Genomic DNA, 9,880 nt, shown 5'->3' with positions numbered 1-9,880 from the left:
TTTGCTCTGATGTGAGCAGTCCTCTCTCTTGGCATATAGCCCTGTGGACGTGGGCTGTGGCAAAGGCATACCTGCTATTCGAGCAGATGTTAATTTTCTTGCTGGCTCCAAGTTCCAAGGCCTTGGCGAGGACAACTGGCTGCACTCTCTGCATTGACTGAGGTGCCAAGGGGTAGAGGTGCCAAGGGGTAGAGGCTCTGCCCAGATGACATTTGTGCAGTCCACCAAAGCAACACCCACTCATCTCTGACCTTCGTGGAGAAAACTGCTCCAGTCTGTAAACCAGGTAGCCTCGGATTTCAGCAGGTTAGTTGTGGCCCATCAGCTTGGAGGACTGATGGTTGAGCCCCTGTGTCCACCAAGAATTGAGTGGGTTTCCCCTCCACTCTCAGAGTTTTATCCTGGGTTCAGGGAGGGGATCCAAATCCTGTCTCCCCTAATCACTGTCTTCACCCAGGGCTGCTAAGACCTTTGCCTTTTGGGGGCACTTTTCCCAAGGCCTGGGACTTCCTGCTCCCGGCTTCCATTTGTTAGGGCACTCTCGAGCCCAGTGGCCTCTCTCCTTGCAGTATGCACACTAGACCTTTACTGTCTCTTTTCTCTGCTTTCCCTGAGCGACTCCTGTAGCCCAGAGTTCCTGAGCTGGCCTTTTCACTGACTTCAGAACTGAGGGCCAGTAGTCCTACAATAACAACTGAGTAAAAGTCTGATTAGACATCTTTTAGATCTGTTGTTGAAGAAACCTAGACAAGAGGTGTGTGAGGCAGGATATGGTTAGTAAGATTAGGAAAAAGAAAAGAGGAGACAGGAAGGGTAGTGTCCAATTCCGTATCATACCGTCAATGATCAGTGGATGCTAATGGCCAGAAGCAGCATCAAGCTGTTTTCTACATTTTTGGAGATCCATCTGGAGCTGTGGGATCCGATCGTTTACTATGCCTGACTGCTTGATATAAAAGCAACATTCCTCCCCAAAGAAGAGACAAAGACCACCTCTCTCTGCCGTTAGCAAGGCTAACTCCTGTCAATTTTGTAGCACTACAGCATCCAGTGCAGAGTCTATTTGGTCCTAGAGAGTGATGATCTGAGCCACTCACTGGAGATCCTGAATGAACGGGAAGGGAAAACGATGGTAAATGGCTAGAGAAGTGCTCCTGTTGCTCCAGAGGCAATACCAGCTGTTACACCCAGGATTGCGAGGGAATACAGGCTGCTCATTTGTTATGCCTCGCTGCTACACAGCCTATGATGGGAACTAGCAAACATTCTTCACCAGGTACCACCTCTAGGCTTTGGAAAGAGGAAGACCAGGGCACACGTCCCAGACCACTCAGTGAGTGCCCCAGAGAACTGAGTCATTGTGAACACTTGGGCATAGGGGCTGAGTGGTAGTGTCAAAGGTTAAAGCATCATTGTGGTCTGCAGGATCCAGTGTGCCTACAATGTATGCCCCTGAGGAGTTAGAGCAGTCTGCCATGCCAAGGAGAGAGGTGTAGGGGAGATATACGGTGGTGATGTTTGGCTTAGAACAATTAGTGAGCATTGAGGTGAGTCTAATAAGTTAATTGGTGAGGCCTTGAACGGCGGTTGTGAGTTTGACCCAGGGAAGACACACAACCAGTGTTCTTCAAAGTGGTCAGGCAGAGCATTATCCAATAACAGGCAGATCCAATAACTGTTTCACAGAGGTTAAGGTCTGAAATAGGAGATGGTGTGACAGGTGGGATTAGTATGGTATAAGGGGAGTGAAGTTAGAGATGTGAGGAATGTTGGACCACTTCCTTTACTGTGTCTATACCCTGAGGTGTATATCCTCTGCATTTTGATCGTGCCTGATGGACAGCTGTAATGAATACTATAATAAACTTTACCTGTGACTCCTGTCCTTGTGGGGTGCCACAGGTCCTCAGTTTGGATATAAATATTCCCCATTCTGTATAGAAGGCAGTATGCTTTCCTGAATGTGTGTCATGTCTCCCATAGGACCAATAAGAACAGCCTCCATAAGTCTCTGGCCAACATCGACAGTAATCCCCAGTTTGAATATAGAGAAAGCAAGCCTAGAGGAAAGGCGTCTTAGAAATCAACTCAGGTGACATGGGGATTAGCATCTCCTTTTGGCGCTCTGCTGGTGATGCTGGTGAGCGTTCTCCAGCCGTATCACATGCATGGTCTGGTCGAATCCTTGAGTATAGGTTTCCTGAACCTCACATCTCCATATGTAAAGCTCACTGCTGATGGGAGTGAGCCAGAGGAAAGAGACGGAAAAGAGGTAGGACATAACCCGAAAGAGTCAGCTTGGGTCTCAATAGATGGATGAGGCCTCATTCTACTGAGATTGGAGGCAAGCTGTTCCACCTTGCTCTCTTCTGAAACTTAATAGTGTGAGGTCCTGTTGGGGTTGAGATGTAAAAAAGAGGATTGCCTTGAGGTCACGGTATAAAGGGCCTTGATGAGAAGGGTGAATCCAGTAAGGGAAGCCATCGGGTTTAGCTGCAGTTGGGATAGTAAGAATGACCCTGAAGAGGCCTGTCTATTGGGGGTTGTGACTAGGAGAAGAGAGGAGGACCAAGTCCCGATGTTGACTGAGGAGGAAAGGAGATCAGGATGAGGCTGAAGCAAGTAGTGGTGGGGGTGCATGCAAAGATATCGTGACAGAGGAGGCGATCAGGGAGAGGTAATGGTTGGGACATGCAGCCAGGAGGCAGGACTGACCATCCACTGAATGACAAGAGGAGGATAGTGTTTGGCTATAAAGGGTTTGGGCCCCAACCCTGGGGCCCCATGGAGGAAGCTGGTGAGGAAGAAGGTGTTTCCGGTTGAATAGTCTGGAAGAGAAGGAGGGAAGAAGAGAGATGGCTGGAAAGGCTGAGATCAAGCACATGTGGGGAGAAAAGGAGTAGAGGCTTCCATTCTGGCTAGAATGTCCTGCAGGCTGATTTTTCAAAGCCTATTTTATTTGGGGTTCTTCAATGCATCAAGCTCCCTTCTAGAGCACCGACCAGAGGTAGGGGAGAGAGACGGTTACTAGGATGAGGGCGTTGTGGATCTGTTTAGAAGTAGTTCTTTAGATCGACTCTAAGCTTCATGGTCAGGATATCAGCAGGTTCATTCCAATAGCAAACACCAAACGCGAATCCGTAGCAGTGGCTTAACCCATTGGAAGTGGGAAGAATCGGCTGGAATACCACGAGACATTCTTTGGCGTGCTTCTCTCTATGAAGTGAAGACCAAAAAAGCGTTGCAAGGCACAGCAAGGCAAGAGCATCCTCTCACTGTTTGTGGAGTTGCCATTTATACTCTTTTGATTCTTTTTTGTTTGTTTTTTGTTTTTTGTTTTTCGAGACAGGGTTTCACTGTGTAGCCCTGGCTGTCCTGGCACTCACTTTGTAGACCAGGCTGTCCTCGAACTCAGAAATCTGCCTGCCTCTGCCTCCCGAGTGCTGGGATTAAAGGCGTGCGCCACCACGCCCGGCTTATACTCTTTCTAAACATCAATGTCCTCTCACAAAACAGCTTCCACGAAAAATATCACATAACACAACTAAGTCTCCGAAGAAACCAGAAATTTCCACTTCAAGGTTTCTTCCTAGCAAGGATATGGGAACAGGTTGGTGCCACTAGGGAGGAATGAATGGGTAAGGGAGACACCCCTAACTATACAGCTAAGTGGTAGCATTTGGTGAATTTGGTTAAGCTGTCAATAGGGAAACAGGAAGGAGAGATGGGTCCCTAGAACTCTGTCAGGACTGAGTAGATGGCCCCAGCATCCAGAAGGAAGACACTAAACACCCTGATATCATCATGACTACCCAAGCCTCCCTGTTGGAGATGATGGTGGTCAGGCCAAGGGAGCCAGACCCCTTCAATTGTCCATGTCAGATGGAGGGGCTTCTGGGTCTGATGCCCTCATACCTTGACGGACATGACCATCAGTAGCCCAACGTCCCTCTTGATGGCACCTTGGACATAGTCAGAATAGCTAATGAGGCCCCAGACAGGCCTGGACCCAGTGACCTTCCTGACCACATTTAAGACAGGGAGCTGGGGGTTCTCAAGCTTTGGAGACTTGGGAGCTTGGGAGGTTGCTAATGCAGGCCATAAGGTCTTACATAGATAGCATCATTTTTGTTTGGGGGCTTTTTCCTATCTTTTTTTAATACCTTGAAGGCCACAGTTAAGACATCTGAGGGCATCCATCCACAACTTCACACAAAGCCATGGCTGGTTTAGGCTCAGTACAAGGAGGTAAAGGAGGCCCTTTCTCAAAGCAGAAACAAGCAACTTTGATTGCAAAGGTAAATAAATTTTGAGCCCTTCAGGTCGGATGCCAGGTAGAGAGGCTATAGTTTTTCTAAAAGGCATCCCAAGGGTGAATGCGAGGATATAGAAGACTCCATTCCCATGGATGAGAGATGGAGCGGGAAAGTGTATAAGTGACACAATCATGTTCATATCCTCACACACTCAGTGGGGATCAGAGCTTAGCCTGGCTAAGCCCAGAGCGGAACCTAGAGACAGAGAACTGAGTCGCTAGGAATGGGGTCTCGTCCACAGGAAAAGGTGAAGGAAAGGGGTCACAGAAGCCATGAGGGCCTAGAGAAGCTGTGGCATTATAAGCAGCTTGGAAGAGACGGTGAGAGGAGGGCAAGAAAGGGTACAATAACCTAGTTGGGCCTAACTAACCTGCAGGGCTGCAGCTCCCAGGGTGCTGGGATGGGGTCAGGTTAAGAGGGCAGAAAGGGGCAGGATGGCCCAGCAGGGCCTAAGGGAACAGCCGGATTGCAGCACCAATGGGGTCAGATGAAGCGGGCCAGCTGTAGCCTTAAAGACCTCCACATCCCAGAGTACTAGAGGGGTGTCGGACACTCAGTGGTCACTTCCTTAGACTCAGGGAAGCATTTACACCGACCAGGAGGGGAAGCTTACCTAACCGTTGCTGGTGGATGGGGTGAGCCTGAAGGTGAGTCTGCTACAGGCCAACTGGAGATGAAGGATAGGGTCCTAGTGCTGCTCAGACCACGACGGGGGCACAAACACCCGGAGAGCCTATCTGGGTCACGGAACCAAAACGCTGGCCCCCCTGCTGGGGTGGGAAGGTGTCCTGGGACTCGGGAATCTCAGGAATCAAACAGCTCTGAGGGAGGACGGTATCCCAACGGAAAGGCATCCTGAGACATGGGGGCCCAGGAACCACACAGCTCTGAGAGGAAGCCTCCTCCGCAGAGCATTTGCAGCCCCCTGGGGAGGGTATCCCCAGCTGAGCTCAAGAGCTCAGGAGCAGGCAGCAAATCTCATAAAAGAGATTAAGAGGGAGGATCCAGGGTGCGGAGGGATAAATCTAGGGGTGGCTACCTCTGCTCCAGGGAACAGACAGCAGGGAGCTGAGCAAGACACAGCCTTTATATAGGATCCCGTAGTGGGTGGAGCTTTCTACGAGCGGAGATTTCTAGGGTGAGGATTGGTGGGTTTTCAAGACCTGAGTTTGAATGATCTCAGGGATTGGTGGGTTTTCCTGTTCAGCAGTTCCACCTAAAATTAGCATAATCTAGAGAGCGCCTGCAAAGGAACTAGAGATGTTCTCTGTGACCATGTTCTCTGTGACCGTTAAAGAGGCTGGAAACCTGTTACAACAGTTAGGGAGATATGGGGGAGGTTACCGGCTGCTCCAGCCCCTCAGGCAGAGGCCTGGCCACTTTCCTGTCTTGAGGGTTTACAAAGTATATGAAGTTTACAGTTTACACAGGGAGTCCAACAGGGAAGGCTTTGCCCACCTCTGGAGAGGTGTCAATAGCCAACAGTGAGACTTAAAATGGCCTTGTTGAAGGAACCGTGTCATTGGAGGTGGGCTTTAAGAATGTAAGGATTCGGTCTCTCGCTGCAGCAATGCGAGTGGGAGCACCTGGAGCGCGAGCTCGGAAAGAGAATCCCCGTGTTGTAAGAAAATGGCAGGCAAGCGGGACATGCGGGAAACCGCCAGCTTCGATAAGGCCAAGCTGAAGAAAACCGAGACGCAGGAGAATAACACCCTGCCGACCAAAGAGACCATCGAACAGGAAAGAACGAGTGAAATCTCCTAAAAAGCCTAGGAAGATTGCCTTGCCCCGCCCCGCCCCGCCCCGCCCCGCCCCGCCCCGTCCCGTCAGCTCCAAGACTCCCTCGTGATGTGGAGGAAGAGCCACCTGCAAGATGGACACAAGCTGTACTGTGAACCCGGGCACTCAGAGCTAATGCCACTGGCCCGCGGGTCTCTGAAGGGGATCCCTCCACGAATTGGACTGCCAAATTTCACCGGTTTGCCCTGGGATAGTATAGAAAATTATTTGTATGATTGATGAAGATAAAACACACCTCGTGGGCTGGTGAGATGGCTCAGTGGGTAAGAGCACCCGACTGCTCTTCCGAAGGTCCAGAGTTCAAATCCCAGCAACCACATGGTGGCTCACAACCATCTGTAAACGAGATCTGACGCCCTCTTCTGGTGTGTCTGAAGACAACTACAGTGTACTTACATATAATAAGTAAATAATTTTTTTTTTAAAGTGTTCTTTAAAAAAAAAAAGAAGCCGGGCGGTGGTGGCGCACGCCTTTAATCCCAGCACTTGGGAGGCAGAGGCAGGTGGATTTCTGAGTTCGAGGCCAGCCTGGTCTACAAAGTGAGTTCCAGGACAGCCAGAGCTATACAGAGAAACCCTGTCTCGAAAAACCAAAAAAAATAAATAAATAAATAAAATAAAAATAAAATAAAAAAAAAGAATGTAAACACTCTTTTAACTTCTAGTTCACTCTCTGCTTCCTTCATACTTGTAGTTCAGGATGTGAGCCCTCGGCTTCTGCTTCAGCCGCCAGGCCTGCTGCATGCTGCCAGGCTTCCCAGACATGACAAACTCTGGATCCACAAGCCCAAATAAAGTCTCATATAAATGGTCTTGGTCATGGTGTTTTATCCTGGCAATAGGAAGATAACTCATGCAGAAGCTATGGCCATTGTGTGGCCAAGGGAAGCAGGAGGCCTGAAGGCCTGCCACGTGGGTTGGATGCCAAGCAGGAAAATGGTGACATTCACCAGAGACAAACGTGTCCGCTTACCTCAGCTGACACCAGGGATACCGGCCGCATCTCTAACTCTGACAGCACTGGGGTCTTGTTTTAAAGGTCCACATGTCACTCTAAGGACAGGGGAGTCATGCAGGGAAAGATTTCTCACAGATGCCCCTGCCGGTTGTGACTCAAGATGACTGCAACCAACCTGGACCCCTGCACTGGCTCACTGAGCCTATGCTGCCTTTGACTGGCTCCCCTGGGCAGCTGAGTTCCTGTGGGGTGTCAGGCAGCAAGTCCTTCCTGTTCTTCCAGTGCAGTCGCTGCCCCTCCACCCAGGCATTTCTTTCAGATTCTGTCACCTCAGGCCTCGCTGGGACAGAGGGTGGAGTTCACGCATGTCTGGCTGGAGTAAACACAGCTGCGGTCTTTACCTGTCGCTAAGCAGAGACTTTGCTTGGAGGGCCTGTGCTCAGGTGTGGGCAAAGGTCAGCTGTAGCGGGGCCAAGATAAACGGACCGCAAGCATCCTTGTCCAAGCTTCATAGTCCTTCTCCGGTCCTGATCCCTGATCCCTGCTTTCTGATCCCTGACCCTAAAGTGGACCCGCCCTCATCCTATTCAGCGGGGTTCCTACTTATTTATTTATTTATTCTTTGCCCAGGCAAGAACAGAAGTGGCAGAAGTCCCGAGGAACCCAACTCCCTGGGAACCTAACTCTAACAGTCCTGTTGCCCTCAAGGCATTTTCTCCTCTTCCCAACCCCCACCCCCTTCGTTTCTTCTTTGCCTGCTTCTTCCTCTTGCTGTTTTTTCCTCCCACCTGTTTTTTCTTCCTCGTTCTTGCTCCATCTCATTTTCTCCCCATTCCCTTTCCAATTCATACAAAGTCTGTCTGGCTTTTGTTGTCACGGGGAGGTGGCCTGCCTTTGGTTGCCAGCCGCAGGGCCCGTTCTCAGCAGTCAGAGCCACAGCTGCCCGTGCAAACACTGTCAGCTGAGGCCAGCCACAACCACAGTATGCCCTTCCCTTGTTGATCAACCTTAGATGCCGCTCACGCACGTCGTGTCCACACGGGGGCGCTCCAACAGTGCTTCTCTGGCGTCTCTGGCCTTTCTAGTCTGCATCCCCCCCCCCTGGTTAATGAGAGGAGCCCTGGTTTCCAGTCTTATTCATCTGGCTGCACGAAAAAAAGTGCCTGGGCCCTTATGTTCCTTGAGTAGTATTTCCTCTAGCAAAGGCTACACATCCAAAGAGCCCTTAGATTTTTTTGTTCAGATTTGGGTGGGATTCAACAAATTCCCTCAGATATCCCTATTGAAAAAAAATTTTAATTTTTTTTTTTTTTTTTTTTTTTGTTTGATTGGTTGGTTGGTTTGGTTTGGTTTGAGACAGGGTTTCTGTCTAACACCCCTGGCTGTCCTGGAACTCACTATGTAGACCAGGCTGGTCTCGAACCCACAGAGCTCTGCCTGCCTCTGCTTCTGCCTCTGCCTCCTGAGTGCAGGATTGTAGGCATGCATCATCATGCCTGGCTTTTCTACTTAATTTCATTTTATATGTTTGGGTGTTTTGCCTAGATATATATCTGTGCACCACACACTTGCCTAGTGCCATTGGAGACCAGAAGAAGGCACCATATCCCCTGGAACTGGAATTACAGGTGGTTTTGAGCTGTCATGTGGGTGTTAGGAAGAGAAGCTAGATCCTCTGAACCATTGAGCCATCTCCAACCTGCCTTTTGAAATTCTTCTATAGACAATCTGTACCAAAGTGAAAAATGACATCCAAAAATAGGTGCATGTCTTAGCCCAGCCTAGTGGCACAAGGAGATTGAGTGTTAAGAACAGGCTGTCCAATGATTAAAGTATTCCATATTGTTATTTAAAACAATATGTTATTTCCCCTCATTTTTTTGTTTTGTTTGGTTTTGGTTTTTGTTTTGTTTTGTTTTTGTTTTGTTTTGTTTTGAGACAGGGTTTCTCTGTATAGCCCTGGCTGTCCTGGAACTCACTTTGTAGACCAGGCTGGCCTCAAACTCAGAAATCCACCTGTCTCTGCCTCCCAAGTGCTGGGATTAAAGGCGTGCGCCACCACCACACCCGGCTGGGAGACTTCATTTTACAAGCAGTTTTGGACTCCATTTTAAGAAGAGAAGTGCCCACACCTGTGAGAACATATGAACAGCACCTTCTGCCCCGCACCCTCACCGCACATTGCTTCCCTGGGGCCACTTAAAGATTCATCTGCTGTGTAAAGTTTCCCTGGCTGGCACTTGGAGGCCAGTGCAGCCGTGGTTTAAGGACACCCAGCTACACATCAACCATATGATGCTGGGTTTGCACACACAGAAAACAGAAGAGTTACGGGCTCATAGGAACTTTCATGTTTCAAAGGGAGGCCCAGAGGGCCAGAGATGGTGACAGAGTGAGATTCCCTTCCTGCAGCCCCTAAGAGGAGAGACCAGGGAAGCGGTCGGAGTGAAATGGAGACATCAGGAAGTTAGAGAAGCCAAAAGAATGAAACATTAGAGGGAACTGCAGCCCAGGAGGAAAGGGCGGGCATAGCCTTCAAAGGTCCACCCAGGTGACTTGCCTTTGCCAGCTAGGCCCCACCCCCGGAAAGGTTCTGCCTACCAAGCTTGGAAATCACAGTTTTGAGCTGGAGTAAAATGAGCTAGAGGCCTGGCGGTGGTGGCGCACGCCTTTAATCCCAGCACTTGGGAGGTTGAGGGAGGCAGGAGGCAGGGGAATTTCTGAGTTCGAGGCCAGCCTGGTCTCGAGTTGAGTTCCAGGACAGCTAGGGCCACACAGAAAAACCCTGTCTCAAAAAAAAAAAAAA

At 49.7% G+C, this 9,880-nt stretch overlaps 1 pseudogene; it reads left to right on the top strand.

Moving 5' to 3' along the window:
• Positions 1-239: 239 nt before the first annotated feature.
• Positions 240-6,098, top strand: LOC110310462 (annotated as a pseudogene).
• Positions 6,099-9,880: the final 3,782 nt, after the last annotated feature.

Source organism: Mus caroli, chromosome 15 (genome assembly GCF_900094665.2).
Source record: "Mus caroli chromosome 15, CAROLI_EIJ_v1.1, whole genome shotgun sequence".
In the NCBI taxonomy this organism is placed as follows: Eukaryota; Metazoa; Chordata; class Mammalia; order Rodentia; family Muridae; genus Mus; species Mus caroli.
Note: the sequence above shows the minus strand (reverse complement) of the source record. Positions and strands in the feature narration are given on the sequence as shown.